The 20398-nt window shown below is 39.9% G+C and overlaps 1 protein-coding gene across 2 annotated transcripts in view; it reads left to right on the top strand.

The window, feature by feature from the left end:
- Positions 1 to 20398, top strand: part of Shroom3 (shroom family member 3) — a 172088-nt gene that overhangs the window by 47965 nt on the left and 103725 nt on the right. The window lies entirely within an intron of this gene.

The raw sequence follows: 20398 nt of genomic DNA, 5'->3' as shown, positions 1-20398 counted from the left end.
GCTTGTTCATTCTTACATTTGAAAATTATGATATAAGAGTAATTATATCATAATTTTCTTTCCTGGAGCTGGTTTTGCTCTTTTCCATTCTACTTAGGAGAACAGTGTTGGTTTTGGTTTTTAATTGTTCTCTTGTCATTTTTGTCAGCTTCCTGATGATTACAATCAGATATAGAGAGAAGTTTTCTGCCAGAGAGACCTCCACAGTTCATGCTCAAAAAATTTGTTTTATATACCCTATAGGGAAAAAAAAAATTCATGGATGTCTTTGACTGATATGTGTGTGTGTGTGTGTGTGTGTGTGTGTGTGTGTGTGCGGTGTTTGTGTTGCAGCTGTAATCCGCGAAGATTTCTGCATCTTGAAGTGTACAGATTGGTTTCTTATTTTGAAACTTGATCCTTTTCAAATTTGTAGATTAATTGAATCCAGCTTTGAGTGACACTTTAAGAAACCCTCTCCTGGAGCACCCTGAACCAGGTGCTCCAGGCTCACCTGCTGGCAGTGTTTGATTAGCAGCCAACCCAACCCAGTGTTCTTATTTGTGCCAACTCCATTCTAAAAATGGGAGTCTGTGCTTGAGAAGACTAGTCATGCTCATTATTCAGACCTCCTCCTTGGAGGGAATGTGCCAAAATCACAGAAGCAGAAAATCCAGGAACAGTGTGAGGCTTGATATTGAGGCACCATAAAATCAGAATTTTACCTCATAATATTGCTTTGTTCTTGGTACATCATCCTTTCCAGTGATGAGCTCACCAGTCCTTGCTCTGTCTCTGAACCAGGTGGCATCACTGCCATCCTACAGATGGAGAATGGGAGATACAGCTGGGGAGGCCAAAATGCCTCAGAGCCAGTGATCTAGCTGGAATTGGAACCAACTCCTCTGATTTCTCTCCAGCCCATGACTGTCTGAGAAAAGGCAGCTTAGAAAAAGAGAGCTAGGGGCCAGGTTACAATTGCCCAGTGCTGCTCTAAAACAATCTGTATTTAAATTACCAACCAGAGGCCAGGAGAAACCAGTGAATCAAACCAGAGGGGCTACATGGAAGCATTCACAAACAATGGGGGAGAAGGTTAAAAATGATGAAAGTGGGTACCTAAGTCCAGGAATATAGGGAATATTCTGGAATGTTCTTTTTATGCAGACCACAATGCCTCTTTGAACTGTGGACTGAAATATGCTAGATGATATCTGTTAGAAAGTATAGAATAATTTATGATTACACAAATGATATGCCTTTATGCCATGTACAAACAGAGAAACAACATGTATCCCATTTGTTTAAAATAAAAAATAAATAAATAAATAAAAAATAAAATAAAAAAGTATATATATATAAATAAAATATATTTATATATTTTATACTTTTATATATATAAAATAAAAAAGTATATATATATATAAAAGTATATATATATATAAAAGTATATATATATATATATAACAAAGAAAGAAAGTATAGAATGTCCTCAGTAGGAAAGAGTAATCAAAGTAAAGCTAAAGCATACATTTAAATCATTGATTCAGTAAGTATTTATTGAGTGGCTCCCATGACCCAGGTCCTATAATATTCATTTTTATATCCTGTCACCTCTTACATGATAGGTAGGTGAGATGGATGGACCAACCGATGTTCTGGTGAACACACATTGCCTATGAGTTTTAATTTAAAACACTCCTGATCTTCTTCCTGCTCTTCCTCCCTTGGGACAGCCCATAGCATCCAGCAGACACCTGTCTCACTCCTCCCAGAACCACCCACTCACAGGAAGGAGAATTTCCTTAATGAAGGCAAGTAAACACCAGCCTGTGTGCCCAAAGGGAGGAAGCCCTTATGTACTTTTACCCAGATTGAATCAGGGAAAATTGTGTCAGGAAGAAGGACACACCCTAATCGACTCACCCAAGTAACATTTGCATGTCACAGGCTTCATCCAAGCAGGCCAACACAGAAGTGTATTATTCCTGTGCCAGGCAATCAGCAAATTTGCCTTCATGGTCTTCAGAGTCCCACCATCCTTCATTCACTGTCTCTTGAACTGTCCTCCTGAGATCCCAGCTTTGTCCCAGATATAAACAGTCAGAATCTTATGAAGGGCACACCAAACACCATTATTTATTGAATGCCCTCAATGCATTGGCTTCAAATCAAATGCAGAATTAGATTACTGTACCTGACCAGTTGGTTCACATTTTAAACAAATAAATAGGCAGATAGAGGTGAATTAAGTAGAAAGGAAGGTGGAAATATACTCCAGGGAGAGGCCAGTGCTGGGGAGGGGAAACCGGTCAGAGCTGGTCATTTGTGAACCTAAGTAGGACAGGATCTCAAACTATTTCAGATCCAACTCCTTGTTTTTGATCAGCCAGAGGAAAGGCAAATTTGGATGGGAGGGCAAAAGATGAGCCACACACTTCAAGCCTTTAATGCTGATTCATTCCTGAGTGATTGTTTCCAACTTTAGACACAGGGTGCTTTGTACATGCAAACCATGGCCTAGCAATTATTTTTGTACTTTCTAACTCTTCTAATAGACATGATCTCAGTGGGGGCAAGGACTTTGTTTTCTTCATCTGAATTCTCAAAGTCTGATCAATAAATTCTTGTTGAATTGATATATGATATTCTTAACTCCGACCCCTAAAGCCACATAACAGGGCAAGGATGATTATAATTGGGTCTCAAATGAGAACTCAGGCCAGGATGTGAAATGCTCTAGGGATGCAGAATAGAGGTAACTGGATTTGAGTATCAGACAGCCTTCTTGAATATACTATTACTCCTCCTGGATCTTGAGATAGTGGGATTAAGAGTGGGGTTGCTGGAGGCAAAGACTCAGAATCAGAAACTCCCATGGTGCCTGGAGAATGGAGAATGGGGAGTGGACCAGAGTGACTGAAGCAGAGGATTCATGTTTGAAACCCTGCATCACATCTAAGAAAGGTAGGATGAGGCCAGAGTGAGAAGGGACAAAGATGGTTGAAATGTAAATTTTTGGCAGTAGAAAACCACTGAGGTTGTTTAAGCCAAGGAGTAAAGAGATAGAAGCAAAGCTCAGAAGAGCTGAATCCAGCATGCCAGGCAGGATAGGTTGGAGCCTGCAGTGCTAGAGGCAAGGACCTTGCAGAGGAATGTTCAGCAACAATCCGTGTACCACGCGATGAGATTCTGGGGTAATGAATTTCAAGATTCTGGGGTATTTGGTTGGAGGAGATGGAGATAAGTGTTATCATTTGTATTCACAGTTTTCTCTCTAAATGAGGATCAAAATAAAAATACTTTATTGAGAGCTCCCAATAGGCCAGTCACTATTGTAAGCATTTTACCTTTAATATCCCAATTCATCCTCACAATATTATTATACAGGACTATTATTAGTTCCATTTGACAGGTAAATCAGTCGAGGCACAGGAAGATTAGGTAACTTGCCCAAGATCAGACAGTAAGATGTAGAGCCAGGATTCAGAAAGGATGTAAGGCCACATAGGTCCAAGCCTTAACCACAAATATCTACTTCAACAGGTTTGTGGGAGGATTTAGGGTATGATGAAAGGGATTCTAAAAAGTGATGGGTGGTATCATCATTTTGAAAGGAGATTAGAGGGGCATTTTCTGCATCAGCTTATCTATCATCATTAATTACCTACTCCAGTTTAAGGACCTCCATACACAGTAAAATTTAAAATCTGTGATAGGATAATGTGCTTTTTCTTTTGCCTTTTAAACATTGTTCTTTTTCATTTGAAAAGGAATAATATGTATTATAAAAATTCAAATCTTATAGAAATAAAAGATATAAAGAGTGAACGACTTGTGTAATCCTAATGACCCCTCAAATCATCATCCATATGGTATGGAAATTGGTATGGAAATTCTTCCGGTTCTTTTCTTTTATGTAGTCTGATGTATTATTGTCACTTAAGTTCATATAATCCTTCTCAAGAGTGATCATACTGTTTTATAACATGCTTTTTCGTTTGATAAATAAGACCTATTTCCCTGTCAGTACATGCAGTTTAATCTTATTTCCTTTAAAGTGGTTTAGGATTCACTTTCAGTTTTAGCATCACCAATCAAATTCATGTTCCTTTCCAATCAGCAGAGCAACAGATCTGCTGTGGCCTGAATTCTTACCTCAATGCCACTTGAGTTCCTTTTGTGTCTTAGGACTCAAGGAGAAGCAAGATCAAATAGAGCTTGGCTATCTGTGAAAATAAAAGAAGCTAAAGTTTACCTCGCACTTACTATAAGCCAGCGACTGTTCCTAGCTCCATATGACAGATGCCAATACTGAGACCTAGAGAGGTTAAGCAACTTACTTGCTTAGGGTCATAAGCTAGACATTAGGAAGTTTGAACTTGGACCTTGGCTCTTTAAAGCCTGAATATTTAGCAGCATACTGTCTCTTTATTGCTTTTACAAGTCTTTTACTTCAACTGACTTAAGTGCAGTGGTTTCCATAGCAACATATGGAGGTCAGTTATAGAGTAAAAGCCAATAAAGATGAGCTTTACTACTGCCCTATATGGCACATTTCACAAACACTAGCAGCTGAAAAGGGGGAGTTGTCAGAAAAGCCCCTTCCTTTCTGCTACTTCTTTCTACAGCCTCTTTCCTTAGGTTGAAGTTGGCCTGGAATTGGGCCACTGCCCCTCAGTGTCCCCAGAGGATGCCTCTAGGATTCGAACCTATTTAACATCTTTCCTGCTGATGGAGGCCATGAGTGGAGAGTTACTGAAGACTCCTGCCTGCTTGGTGTGGTGTCCTCCATGTCTCAACCGAGCCGCATGATGACCGTGGAAAGGCTGCATCAACCCACTCAGCAAGGCCCACAGGGAAATTTCCAAAGAGCCTACTTAAGTAGATGAGCAAGCAGATAAACAATCCTTTTAAGGAAGGTCCTTAAAAGGACCTTGGTTTTTTATCTCAGTGAACTAGACTGATTTAATATGTAGCCTCTTTTTAATTGAGTAGCGTAACTCTCTCCTTAGTGGTGTGCTTGGCAAACCTAACAAAGACTTAGGAGATCAACCCACACTGCTACATCCCTGATACCATGAGTAGTTGAGTCACTTGGTTGTACCAAGTTTTGTTGCATCAAATTATTTCTGCTTAATTGGAAAACACTTTTTCTGTGTTCTCAATGCTTCTGATATCAAATGTGTTGTCTGTACCAAGCAATTCCTTAATTCTCGAACATTAACTAGGTATTCTACATTTAGTAGAACTAACTAATCCCGACACTATCTTACCTGGAGTTAATATCAAATCTCACAAGTCAAGGGTTCAGTCGCTGCTATAGTAGTTCAGATATGGTTTGTCCCCAAAGGTTCATGTGTTAGAGACTTGGTCCTCAATGTGGCAGTGCTGGGAGATGTTGAAACCTTTAAGCAGTGGAACCTAGTTGGAGGTAGATAAGTCATTGAGGTTGATAAGTACTGCCCTTAAAAGGGATAAAGGTAATTAGTTCTCTTGAGACACTGTAAAGATCCCAAAAGCAAGAATGGCCCTTCCTCACACTCTCTGGTTTCCTGTCTTGCCGTCTAAATCTTGCCCTCTTGCATATATTCCCACCATGATACCATCTGCCACAATGTGATGTGGCCAGATAGGCTCTCACCAGAGACCAAACAGTGGGGTCACCTGTTCTTGTACAGGTGACTTCAAAACTGTGACTTAAATAAACCTCTTTTAAAATATACATCACCTAGCCTTTAGTATTTTGTTATAGCAACAAAAAGTGGACTAATACAGTCCCATAAGACTGTTCTGTAGAAGTGTAGGACTCTGGAACTTCTGACTAACTGGGATTAGTCAGAATTATACATCAAGAATTCCTATGACCTCCTCCACTAGCAGGCTCACTGATTCCCTGGAAAGGCTCACCGAATTCAGGGAAACACTGGTTTATAAAGATATAACCTAGGAACAGACAAAAAGAGATGCATAGGGCAAAGTATTTGCAGGGGCCATGGATGGGCAGAGCTTCCATGCCCTTTCTAGTCATACCACCCTCCTAGCACCTCCATGTTTTAACCAACCCTAAAGCTCTCTGAACCCCATCATTTAGGGGGTTTATGGATATTTCATCTCAAAGGAATAATTGATCAAGTCATTAGCCATTAGTGATTGAGTTCAATCTACAGATCCTCTCCATTCCCCAGGGGTCTGGGTGTGGGTTCAAAGTTCTAACCCTTTAAGCACATGGCTGGTTCTTATGGTAATTAGAACCCATCCTCCAAAAGTCATCTGATTAGCATAAACTCAGTATGGTTGAAAGGATTTTTAAAATTTTTTTTTAGTTGTCAATGGACCTATTTTATTTATTTATATGCAGTGCTGAGAATTGAACCCAGTGCCTCACACATGCTAGGTAAGGACTGTACCACTGAGTTATAACCCCAGCCCGGTTGAAAGGATTTAAAAACAAAAAAAATAATAATAAAATATTCTTCTCTTGCCCCTATCAGGAAAATCCCAAGGGTTTTAAGAACTTTTTGCCAGGGGGCTGGTGTATATAACTCAGTGGCAGAGTGCTTTGTATGTCAGAGCCCTGGGCTCAATCCCCAGACACACACACACACTCTTTGCCAGGAACTTGAGGATGAAAACCAAGTATGTATTTCGTATGTATATCATGACATCACACTCCCACAGGTAGTGTGGGCTAGAAGGAAACTGAAATATTAAGTTCAGTTTCTCATCCATTTCACAGCAGCCCTCCATAATGGTCACCTAGGCTCTGATTGTACCCATCAAGAAAAATGGATTCAGTAAGTACACAGACTGTTGCACTTTCAGAACATATCAAATTGCAATGGTCATCTGTATGTTAACTGTCATCTGCTGTCCCCCACACAGCAATCCTTTTGTCCTTCTTGGACCAAACAGAAAATACCAGTTTTCCCCCTTTCCTGCCTTCCAACCTTTTGAAGGCCGTGTCATTCCCCTGCCAAATCTTTTTTCCAAGTTAAAGTTTTTCATTCCCTCAGCTGTTGTTCCATGTAGCGATCTACAGCCCAGGACTGTCTAGACCCTCTTCCTCAATTATCCATGTTGTTCTCAGACTGTGTCATCTAACACAAATGTATAAAGACAACCACTTTGCTTGTTCTTGACAGGATGCTAAACTTTGGATTTCACCCAGTTCTTCAAAAGAAGGGAAAACCAAGGGAACTTTATTCTGGAAAATTTGTAAAATAAAAAAAAATTGGTCCATTTAATTTTTCTTCAAGCAACACAGGAAAAAGAAAACTATTAAGATTTTATTATACCCTTAGAAACTATGAACTATGATTTTTTTCATTTGGTATATTATAGTAGCTTTTTAATATGCCTTTTTGAGGGGCAGGGGGTAATAGTACTTATTCATGGCCCTTTCTGTAAAATAGTATTATATAAAAGTAATACTTATTAACGTTTCATAAGTATCTGAGTACAGATCTCTGGTGTACCAAATACTAGGGTTTCTTTATTCTTTTTTGGGGGGAGGTACTGGAGATTGAACCCAGGGGGTGCTTGACCACTGAGCACATCCCTAGCCCTTTTTTATATTTTATTTAGAGACAGGGCCTCTCTGAGTTGCTTAGGGCCTTAGTAAGTTGCTGAGGCTAGATTTGAACTCATGATCCCCCTGCCTCAGCTTCCCAAACTACTGGGATTACAGGCATGCCCCACCATGCCCAGCAATACTAGGGTTTCTTAAAAGTTAAAAAATGAAATGTTGTAGAGTATTTCTTCATGCCAGTGGTTTTTGAAATGGATGACTGAGCCCTTAAAGGCCAGAGTATATTTTTAACCATATCCCCACTCTGAGTCATGTTACTGTGAATTTGTTCATATCACCTTGAAAGAGCTCAGAACTCCTCTCCCTCCCACAGGACTGAGGTACCCTCTTCAGATCCAGATTAGTTTTTAACACTAGAAGAAGGTGAAAGTAAAGTGGTAGAGTAGTTTTATCTCAAAAGCTTTCTTCCATTGGAAACTATACCATATTCATGTAAGATTTTATTATACCCTTAGAAATTACTTCTCTGGAGAAATAGTGCTGGAATCAACAAAGCAACCCATGATGGGGCACATGTGACAGTGGGAAAATATATTATATGTCCCAGTATCATTTTCTAAAAAGCATATGATGGTGGGGTGGGGGAGGGTCTGTATAGGTGAGCGTCACAGAAAATTATTATGTATAAGGAAATCACTGTTAAGGTTAACAGTGCCCTTCAGCCATTGGCTAAGTAAGAAAAGGAGGGCAAAATCTTAAAGACAAATGCATTTTAAATAAAAGCCAACTAATTATAGCAGGGAATGTGTTGGATAAGAGTGGATGTGTGTAATTATATTGTAATTATGTTGAAAATGTAATCACATGCCACCAGCTAGCTACTTAAACTTTTTGCTGGGGGATGAATCCACCTCCAGCAACCACCCGCTTCTGATCTCAAAGACTCACATTGACTTTGTAAAATGTGTGATATGGTCTCTTCTTCTTAGAAGGGCAACCTTTTCCTGGCCAATTAAAAGGTACTGCTTTGAGGATATTGGAATCCGTACTCAAAGGGATAAAAGGAAATTGAAACTTCTATTAAAAGGAGATAATGATGCCTGGAGCAGTTGGGATTAAAAAGAACAAAGTCAGTTTTAAAAAGATTCCCCAAATCAAAGAGCAGCTTCTCTCATCAAAAACCAGGAAAAAGCAAAATGATTTTTAATGAAGAATGGGGCAATGGAATCATCCTTTTACCCAGATCCTGAAACTTCAATCAAAACCAGTGAGAAGTTTTGAGCAAAATTCTTTGAACCTTCTGGGCAATATGTGCTACAGGGATGTGAGATATTATCATAAAAGATAAACTAGCCTTTGTCCCAAATTAAACAATCCAGAAAAATATTGAAAGGGCATTAATAAGAAAAAAGGTGTAAATAGGACTGCTTTGTATGTGTGTGTCAGATTCCCCACTGACACAAAATAATTCTGGGTTAAAATCTAGCATTTGGATGACTTGTGATGTACCCAGTGACAGTGGTTGGGTGATCACCATGATTACAATTATTATAACCTTTGTACAATGTGCCTTAGTGTAGTTCATTATAACCATCTGCATTAGTCTGCTTAGACAGCAATACAAAATATCACCAACTGTGTGGTTTAAACAACAGATTTTTAAAAATTTTTTTTTTAATTCTGGAGGCTGTAAAGTCCAAAGTCAAGGTTCCAGCAGGACTTGGTTTCGTGTGAGGACTGTCTTTCTGGCTTGCAGATGGCTATTTCTCACTATGTCCTCCTATGGCTTTGCTTTTGGATGTGCTTGGGGAGAGAGAGAGAAAATGAGCTCCCTGGTGTCCTTTTTCTTTTCTTTTTTGTAGTGCTGTGCATCAAACCCAGGGCCTTGTGGGTGCTAAACAAGTGCTCTAGCACTGAACAACATCCTCAGCCCTAATGTCTCTTCTTATAAGGACAACAATCCTATCTGATTAGGACCCCATCTTTATGACTTCATTTAACCTTAATTGCTTCATAGAGCCTCCCATCTCCCAATACAGACAGCCACAGTGGGAGTTAGGGTTTCAACATACAAATTCGGAGGGACACAAACATTTAGTTCATAGCACCATCCAACAATACGGAAGAACCAGGGAACATGCTGGGGTTGGCAGGGGGCTAGGCTTCCTGCCACACTTGCAATCCATGGGAGTGCCTTTTCCAGTTGGAGGACAGTTGGGCAGATGGCTCACAAGTCATCAGGAAACCTGAAAGCAGGCTAGTGCTGTGTTTTCTATTTAAGTTATACATGAATGAATCGTCCAAGCCAAAGAACATAACCAGTAGAAGCCTCTTCTTTACAAATTTGTTTGAACTCCCTTGAGATGTTTATCAGTGAGTGGATGATGGGAAATTCTCCATCAAAGGTCATTACTTTTGAGCACTGGTTATCTGTCCAGCACATCAGGGTACTGGCAAAGGAAACTTCACAATGTCCAACTTTATTGCCCTCAACCTGGTTGTGGTTTTAATGGTGGTTAAAACCATTATTTTGGAACTGAAAAGGTTTTCTAACATAAAATGGTTCATTTCTATTTACACCAGGACTCAACGCTAGCTAAAGAAACACCAGGACTCAATGCTAGCTAAAGAAACCCAGAATGCCTCATCTCACCTTGGAAATTCTAAGATGAATTAAGTGTTCTAGGACAAGTAAAGTGTTAAATTCAATTACAAAAAAAAAAAAAAAAAAGTGCACAGTCACTTTTGTGCCCATGAGTATTAAACAAAGGCAAACCTACCCAGGGTCGGCCATCAGTTTGAGCAGTTTAATAATTTGAACTAGATAAAGAGAAAAGAGGTTCTGAGACAGACAAGAAAGATGACTCTTTTCAAAAGTCAAAGACATCTGGACTGATAAGAAGGCAACTGAGAGAGAAGCTAATGATAACCAGGAGACAGGGGTCATAAATTTGCCTCAAAGTTCAGACAGGGGGTCATACAGCTGAATTATAGGCAGAGGTCACCGTGGTGACTTTAGAATTTGTGTCCTGATTTTGATACCTCTTGGCAGCCTCCTTCTCTGTGCACTCTGCTCCAAACATTAGGAGATTGAATATGCATAGATGAAAAGAATCACACAATACAAACATGTGTTATAGGTTACTCATAGTTGATGACACTATGATGTCCCTGAGAAACAGGTCAGCCTGTGTCCCATGCCATAGGCTTCTGCCTTACCTGTGCTATGTCAGATGGCCAATAAAGCTTCCCTGACAGCTTAACAATTTCAATCTTTGCATATCCCTATGATCCCAGGAAGGCCAGGCCTCCTGGAGAGGGTGTTCCAGGATATCAGTTCATGCAGAGTACAAGACACGTATGTCTTTCTATATATGTTTTAAAAACCCAACAACATCAGTTGATGTTGATGAGCTAATATATGTTTACTCATATGGTCCAGCCTTTTAACTGGTTATGCAAGAATGCAGGCATGGAGCAAATGTGTGTATGTGTATGTGTGTGTGTGTGTGTGTGTGTGTGTGTGTGTTGAGAGAGGAGTGGGAGGAAAGGGTCACGTGTCATATTCTATTGATCCTGAGTAGGACTTCTGCTTTATCTGAAGTGTGACTTTAAAAGTAAGACAAAGCTTGATAATGCATCACATCCCTCTAATTCTAGCTACTCAGGAGGATGAGGTAGGAGGATCACAAGTTTGAAGCTAGCCTGGGCAACTAAGCAAGACCCCATGTGAAAGTAAAGTTAAAAAGGCTGGGGATGTAATTCAGTGGTAGAATGCTTGCTTAGCATGTGCGAGGGCCTGGGTTCAATCCTCAGAACTGGGGGGGGAAAAAAAGTAAGAATGAATCCCTTAGATCTGATGCTGCGAAGTAAGCTAATATTATGCAAATTGCTCTATAAACTTAAATGGTATACCATACAATTATGTGATTAATCTTGAGTCTGATTGTCATTTCTACCAGTAGTGCCACTAATCTGCCAGGGTTAGAAGTTCTATATTAAAGTCTTCCATGTACCAGACCCTACCCTAGAATATGATTTTTCAACCTTGGTTCCATGAACATTCTGGACTGGATGATTCTCTTTTGTGAGGGGCTGTGATTGGCTGTGATTGCTCTACCCAGGGGATGCTAGAGACATTACTTACCCCTAGTTGTGACAACCGGAGCATCTCCACACATTGCAGAATAGACCCTAGGAGCAAAATTGCCCCCGGTTATGAACCACTGTTCTAGACACATGATATGTTTGAGACAGGGTGTGGTATATGCAAAAAGCATGAGCTGGAGAGACACCTTTTTGTCTTTGTTTTATTTCTTGAGTCTTGGTTCAGTGTCATGAACTGTTCTAGATGATGGGGTAAGAAAAGGGTGAGTAAGAGAAGGATGAGTAAGATGTGGTTTTTGCCTTAAGGAGAAGAGTCTCTAGTAAGGGAGGAGAGATTCATAAATAAATTAATCACCAACTGATGTGGTAAATACAATGAAATAGTTATGCACCGGAACAGGGAGCACCTGATAATGGTCAAGGGTAGGGGGATCCTGACCCAGCTTGGGAGTAGATGCTGGAGGCATTAAAGAAGACTTTCCCGACTTGCCTAGTCTGAGCTGAGACTTAAAAGATAAGTAGATGCCCGGAGTGAGAACATTAAAGTAGAAGCATAATTCAATGTTACAGGGGCAACATTGAAGCACAAGATAAGACACAGGTGGAAAAAAAGGTTAGTGTGTGTTGAGTGTTGGGCAGGGAAGGTTAAAAGTCTGCAGGGCAGACAGGATGACCTTGTATGCCATTCTGAGAGTTGTCCTTTATTCTAGGAGGCGGGAGCCATTGAAGGGTTTCCAGTGAGGAAGTGACATGTTTTTGTTGAAACCAATTGCTTTGGTATACAGAGAATGGATATGTACGGGGTACAAGAGTGAAAGCAGGAAGACTATTTAAGAGGCCATGAGATAATGAGGGCCTGAACTAAGGCAATGGAAGTCGGGGAGAGATTGGAGAAATAGTTTGGAGATAAAGCAGCAAGACTTAGCCTCTCTTATGATATAGCAGATGAGACAGAGGTGGGGTTCAAGGATGACTGCTGACCTGGTTGTTATGGGGTGCCACTCTCATCGTCTTGCCTGTGGGAAATATTCAGTGTGTGTGTGAGGGGTGAGAACCATTGTCTTATGCTATCATATTAATTTCTTCTTATCCCCACTTTGTGAATGGTAAAAAAATAAGGCTCAGGGGAGAAAGATGGTTAGCCAAAGTCACATAGCAATGAATAGATTTGAGAACTCTGAGAATCTGACTTCTAGCCTCTTTTACTATGTGGCTTTGACTGAGTGTGGATTAAACTGGTGAAAATGAGTTCATTCAGAAAATAGGCTTGGTCACTGTTGGCTTTTTTGCTTAGTAGGTGTTCAGTATTTATTGAAGGGGGGAATTATTTTAATGAAAATTATACCTGATGTATTTGCATATCATTTTCATGCATTTTTGCATGAGGGGAAAAATAAATAGCTTCTGAAGCATTACATGCAAATATCACCACCTGAGCTACAGCTTTAGTCTCTTCTCAGGTTCCTGTACTTATAAGTGAAGTCCTGAGGCCCCACAGTTCATTGTTCTGCTTCTTTGTTAAATGTTCTTTAGACACAGAACCCGGGACATAGTTATCACAAATACTAGTTTAAGGGTTCAGTAATTTATATTATTTTTTAGCTTCAACATTAAATTTTGCTCCAATAAGAAAACCTCAGTTGTATCCCCATTTCCATCCAAAATATTTCCATCCAAAAATATTGAAGACCAAGAATGACCATTAGGCAGGAGAAAGGGGAGGAAAGTCACTGGGCTAAAGGTAGAAATTTATGGATGTTGTTAAGATAAACAAAAAGAAATTCCTGTGTTACTTCTCTCTGCGGTTGCTCCCTTAACCTTTCCTTCTCCAAATCTAAACTTCAAAGCTCCTAGAAAAACCAAGATACACAAGTGTAGGATTAGTGGCCTAATTTACTTATATTTTAAGAAAGTGTCCAAAAAGGCCAGTTAAGCCTGTCTGACAGCAGTGACAGTTCTCATCGTCAGAAAATTCAAGAATGATTATAGCCTGTGACCTGTGGCGGCTCTCAAGGCCTGCAAGGATTGCCAGGGAATGTCACTGGTTTTTATCTCTGAGGATCACCTTCCGTCCACTGCCAGGGAGAGAAAGTTCTCAATTGGATAGAAGATTCACAGTCCTCCTGTCACTCTAGCTGCTCATATTCGTTACCTTTGTATGTAAGGTTTGAACCAGAACTGAAAACAGTCACAACTTTGAATTCATGAAATCTGAGACTTGCGTAGACCACTCTTGCAGTGGCCTATCCTTACAGTGCAGAATGGATATTCCATGGTCTGGAAGTCAGATTTGCAGGCAGAGGGAGTATACCAGGAGAGCCAGCAGGAAGTTCCTCATTCCTTATTGCTACTGCTTCTGCTTGGGTTCCAACTCCAAGGAAACCCATGGAAGTACTTCTCATTCATCTGTGGAACCAGACCCCCCTCACTACTGCCGAGGCAGGGCCTGCCTCTCCATCCCAAGCAGAGCTTGGCACTATGGTTCCAAACTGTTACTGAGACTTAGGTTGTTTTAATAATAGTGTTCAGATTCAGTTAGATTTAAAAGGAATAGATTATTCTTTTTAAAAAGATCTCTAAATTTAAATCACAGGTAACAATAATATTCTTCTACTTCTCGCCTAGGTGCTAGAGATTTCTCCAGGTTAAACACCCTTGACCTGATGGGTTTTTTTTTTTTTTTATTAATCACCAAATCTATTAAAAAATAAGTTAGTTTGTATTATGCTGAAATTTTGGGGACTTTCAGATCTCTGCCTTTTCCAACTACATTTCTGAATGCATAAAAATATCCATTTTTTCACAGACTTTTGTACTTCAAAATATGTTTCTTGTCTATCAGTATTAACTATTGTGATACTACTGGTTTTGTATGTGTTTTTTCCTTTCAGACAACAGTACATATAATTGAGGTACAATTTGATTTTTGTTCATGTATTTATTTCATTCCATTTGATTTATTATTATTGTTGGTACTTAATTGGTCAAACAGTAGATATTATTTGTTTTATTTATGATATATTTCAGCTTAAAGTTATCTTTGCGTGAATGTAAATGTAGATTTAGTGTCTGGAAAAAAAATCACCTGACCTATATTTCCCTCTGCCTGCCATATTTTATTCTCTCTCCAGATCTAAGAGGTTACCCCTTTCTGACTCCTCACTTGGTTGCACAGTACCTGGCAAGAGCCCTCCTCACTCTGTTGTAACACAGTTGTCTATGAAAGACCTTAGAGTTTCTCTGGGGCCAGAGATGGCTTCATTCATTGTAGAGTGTCCAGCAAGGGACACACAGTGGGTTGTCCAAGAATTCTTGAACTGGCTTGAAGCACATCTAAAGTGCAGGAGCTTTGCAGGCCAGCAGACATAGATTTGCATTTTTGTGTTGTCCCCTCCAGCTGTGAAATGGAAATGCCACTGGTTCTTGCTGGACCTCAGTTTTCCCCTATGGAAAATGGAAATAACAACTCTTACTTAAAGAGTTATGAAAAGTCTAACACAGTTCCTGGAATATAGTAAGTGCTTAATAAATACGTTTATTACTTTGATAATTATACTATGTTGGGAATTAGAAGTTCTTTTTCTGAAACATTAGTACAGGGCCATTGATAAGATGAGAGGTCTCACTCTATCAGTATACATTAGGTATATACTTATAATTTTAAACTTTGCCTAACCATGAAAGGCAGTTTCTGAATGGAAGAAACACAATATTTGAAGTCAAAGGACCTGGTTTGATTTATTTTGTGACCTTTTCTCCTGATAAGTGACATATGCATTCATTTATAGCTATTCAGTACATTCAAAGCTATTCGCCTTAACTTGTCCTGAATATGCCTACTCATTGCCAGTTCTAAAAATTAAAAATGGAATATCAATTACTATCTCATTTAGAATTGTTTCCTTGTGGTTCAGAGTGTGTGTGCTACTCTCTTAAAATAACCAAATAGTGAGTGTGTGGTTGTGCAAGGTCGCCTGGGAGTTGGTTCTGTTTCTATGGTGCAACAGTGACATCCATTGGCCTATTGTGCTAATTTTAGAAGACACTTGCTTCTCAGCTCTGTGACTATTGAGTTTCCTAATACAGAGATACAAAGACAAATGACCTCTAGGACCAACAGGTAAATCAAGCTAGTGGTCAGTGAGCTCGTGATCCTCTGTTCCCTGGGTTGGTTTCAGCACCTTTCCCAATCATGTGTTCTAAGATTAGTGTGCCTGGTCTTCCCAGTTTAGGTGGGCAGAACTGGGACTGGTCCCCTCAGTGGAGTTCAGCACACTCATTGGGCAGAGGGGAAGTCATTGGTTTGGGATCCAGATATGCTACTGAATGCATGCACCAGGGCAAATCACTTCTCTACTGAACCTTTTCCATACTGAGAAAGTGAAGCTGATGGCAATACCTGCTGTGTGGTTACCAAAACCTTTTTCTTACATTTTATCACAAATATCACAATCCCACAACGATTGTTGTGAAAATTAGGGAATTACAGATTAGATCTGCTTAGCATTCACCAGACTATGAAGTTTTCAAACCTCAAGCATAAGTGACTTATGTTCACTACCCTAGTTGGAATTTGCTGAGTCATCACAGAAACTCCAGCATCATTTTTGGAAGAACCCTGAGGAGAGGGTCTAAAGATGGAAGATCAAAGGGGAGGTTCTGTGGCAGGGTGTGAGACTGAGGAATGAGCAAGCATCTTTAGGTAGAAAAAGATATCCAATGCTGGTTTCCATTTTCATAAAGAATATAACAGGAGATAGCAAGATTGAAATTATGTATTTTTACCTATTCTGTGCCAGGTACTCTGGGAAACATTAAGAATGTAACAAACAATACAAACTCTCTGTGTCTTCAAAGACCTCTTTGTCAAGTGAGGGATATGGAGCAGGAACAGTGACTTACAATAGTGTGCTGTTGTGTCAGTCACTCCTGCAACGGGCTATGGCAACACCGTTCTAGTGTCTCCTCGTGTGTGTGTGTGTGTGTGTGTGTGTGTGTGTGTGTGTGTTGAGATGCAAGAAGTGGTTTGGGATGGAAAAACAAGTGAAAAGTCTCAGTTCAATTCAAAACCAAAATATCAAACATTTCTCAATATCGAAACCAAGCACATGGTAAAACTGACTCATCAGACACATCACACATACAAAAACAAAACCCAGAGATTCAATTTTACCTTGTATCATTTCATAGTAAATCTTTTTTTTTTTTTTTAACAGAGAATTTGTAACTAATTCCATTCCATTTGTAACTAACACATTACTGACTCACTGGTAAAGCTTTATTGCATCATTGCTTTGATTAAACGAACCCCCCCCCACACACACACACCAAATGACTCATCTAAAGAAGAACCTCATTCAGATTGCATTCTCTCTTTTTGGTTATTCACCTCCTGGGAAAACTTGGTTTCAGTGCTCCATCTTAAGAAATGGTCTCATTTTAACTCTCACTGTAAACAGCCAAGGCCCATCCTTCAGTCCCTTCCTCTCCCTAGTGACAACTTCCCCATGGGAATTCACTGACCCTCTCTGGAGAGGCCCAGTGTGTCATTCCCCACATACGGGCAGAACTTTCTGAAGACAAAAGTCAACAGCTGACCCAAGACACCTTGCAAGTGAACGGGCCACATGACTCTGAGTTCCTCACTCCCCTTCATCTAGCCATTTGGGTTCCTTTGGAAGAAGTGAAGTCCAAATTTCATCTTTTGGGTTTAGAACCACCTGTTAGATAGAGATCTTAACAGTTGTAGAACTGCTGGCCTTGTTTAGAACCATGTGTTACACAAGCACCAAGGACTAAATTAAAGGAATCCAGTGAAGCTCAATGGACTTTCAGAAGCCTCTTTTACCAAGTAAGAAAACATGTAGGAGGCTGGACATGAAGCTCAGTGGTGGAGCATGTTCTTTGCACACGAGGTCCTGAGTTCCATCCCCAGAACAACAGAAAGAAAGAAAAAAAGTCAAGAAAGAAGAAAGAAGAGTTCATTTAACTGTAGCAACACATCCAAAACACATGTATTTCTCAGTGTGTTAATGCTAAAAGAACCAAAAATGAAGCTGTGTGGGAATATGCCCAGAGACCCTCAGTGCTCAGGATTCTGGGTATTACATGGTGGTCCCCACTGCTGGTTGTGGTCCCTCAGCTACCAGATCTGAGAGTGTGAGCTCACCCTCCCCACCTGCACACTGCCTGTCTCTGTGCACCCTACTCCCCTCCAGAGCCCAGTAAGCTCCAGCACCACGGGCATCTTTGCCTTTCCTCTGTCAGCATTTTGGACTTGGGCATGAAATAAACCCATAGCAGCCCTTTGCAGGACTATCTGATTAAGTGTGTGTGTGTGTGTGTGTGTGTGTCGGGGGCAGGGGAAGGTAATCTGAGGTCCTCTGGGGAGGTCTCACTGCCCACAAATCTGTCTCCCAGCTGCTTAGGGGCCTGTACCCTGTTACCTGTCTGTTTTTAAATGGATGACTCTAGGAGAGAGTCATTAACACCTCAGTGATAACCAGTCTTTCACATAAGGAGTTGAATTTTCTTTTATTTTTAATTTTTAAAAATGTTTTTTACTTGCCAATGGATATTTATTTATGTATACGTGGTCCTGAGAATCGAACCCATCGCCTCACACATGCTAGGAAACACTCTACCTCTAAGCTATGGCCCCAGCCCTCTGAATTATTTTTAATTTGTTTTAAGGTATATTTTTATTGAGGGATAATTTGCAAATAGAAAGGTGTGACTCTCAGTATTACAGTCTATGAGTCCTGACAAGTGTGTACACCTAGGTAATCTACATCCGTAGTGAGATAAGACCGTTTTCATCATCCCCAAATTTCCTTTGTGCCTCTTTCCAGTCTACTCCTCTCAGGCATCCATTGTTCTGATTTATTTCACCATAGAAATAGTCTTTTATGTTGGCGTTTTTCACATTGTTTTTTAATTTCCCCCATGTAGCTTATATTTGTAGTTCATTGATTATTCATTCTCCCGCTGATGGACATTGGGTTGTGTCCAGTTTGGGGCTGTTATGATAAAGCTGCTAAGGATATTAGTAAACAAGTCTTTTTTGTAGACATTTGTTTTCCTTTCTCTTGGGTAAGCACCTAAGAGTGAAATGCAGGAACTGTAGGATAGAAGCATATTTGACTTTGTAAGAAACTTCCATACCATTTTCCAAAGTGACGTGACCATCTCACAGCCTGATTTCAGTTGTCCCACAACCTTCCCAGCACTTGGTGTTGGTAGTTGCATTGATTTTTTATTGCTGCATAACCAATCACCACAGATGTAGTACTTTAAATCTACGTAAATTAGCTCACAGTTCTCTAGATCAGAAGTTACACATGGCTTCGTTGAGTTCTCTACTCAGGGTCTCGCAAGGCTGAAATCAAAATATAGAAAGAGCTAGGCTCCTCTCTGGAGGTTTGGGCAGAGTCCACTTCCTGGCTCAGTCAGGAAGTGACTGGTTGAATTTGGTTTCTCAAGGTTGAAGTCTCTGTTTCTTTACTGGCTGTCACCCGGGCCTCTCTGTTCTCCCAAGGGTGCCCTGCATTTTATCTCATGTGGACCACTCTATCCTCAAGCCCTTCAGTTCCTTTCTGGCTTTGAACCTCTCTGACTTCTGCTGCCAGCCAAAAAAATATAAACTCAGCTTTTTAAAAGGTTCAACTAGTTGGGTCAGACCTACCTGGGCAATCTCTAAATCTTAAGATCTTAGAACTATTTCTGCCTTCCATGACAGTCTATTGTGAAGCTTTAAAACCAGCATCACTTTTCCTCATCAGTTGCTTTTAAAGCCTGAGTGTCCACATGCAGATTGAGTGTCTCTTATCTAAAATGCTCAGGACCAGAAGAGTTTCAGATTTTGAACTTTATCAAATTTTGGAATATATGCATAATAAGGTATGTTGGGTATGGGACCCAGGTCTACACACAAAATTCCCCATGTTTCATATATACATTATATCCATAACCTGAAGGTGATTCTTTTATGCAATATTTTCAGTGTACCATGTTTTCACTGTGAGGTCAGGTGTGGAATTTTCCACTTATAGTGTCATGTTGGTGTTTAGAAAGTATTCAATGTTGAACCATTTCAGATTTTAGATCTTGGGGTTAGTGATGCTCAATGTATATATTTTCCTCCAGTGAACCTTCCCTACTGTGGTTTCAATAATTATCTCTTATCATTTGTGTTCTCTGCCTTAATATAATTTCTGCATTTGAAAACATTCAAGTATTTCATCAACTTTAAGCATGGCAGCCCATCCAATATGATCAGGTTAACTAGCAATACAAAAACTAGGAAAGTTAGGCATAAGTTAAAGTGGTTTGACCAACTTGAATTTTGCCATTTCCTTGTGCCTTCTACAACTGGATGCAGAATTGAGAACTAGAATTTTAATTTGGTAACTAGAATAATATAATTTAATGTTGAAAAGTCTGCAGATCTTTATAGTCCAAGAAAGGATCAGAGAAATTAATTCACAGAGTTTAACTAAAGTTGGAAATAAGTATAGAGACATGGCTCTTGATTCCTGGCTAGAACACTGTCTACTACACTCTGAAGCCTCCTTGTCTGATCCTGCAAGGAGATGAGATTTGTTGATTTAAGTCCTATAAATTTCTGACAATCTAGAAAATATTTATTGTAAATCATGCATAGATTATAGTATCTTTCTTAGCCCCAAATCAGAAATTTTAAGCTGACCAAATGCATTTCGAATTAAAAAAATACATCTTTTGTCAGCTTAAAACCAACTAGGGAGAAAGGAGACCATGGGA

The sequence above is a fragment of the Sciurus carolinensis genome, chromosome 10, assembly GCF_902686445.1.
Source record: "Sciurus carolinensis chromosome 10, mSciCar1.2, whole genome shotgun sequence".
Classification (NCBI taxonomy): Eukaryota; Metazoa; Chordata; class Mammalia; order Rodentia; family Sciuridae; genus Sciurus; species Sciurus carolinensis.
Note: the sequence above shows the minus strand (reverse complement) of the source record. Positions and strands in the feature narration are given on the sequence as shown.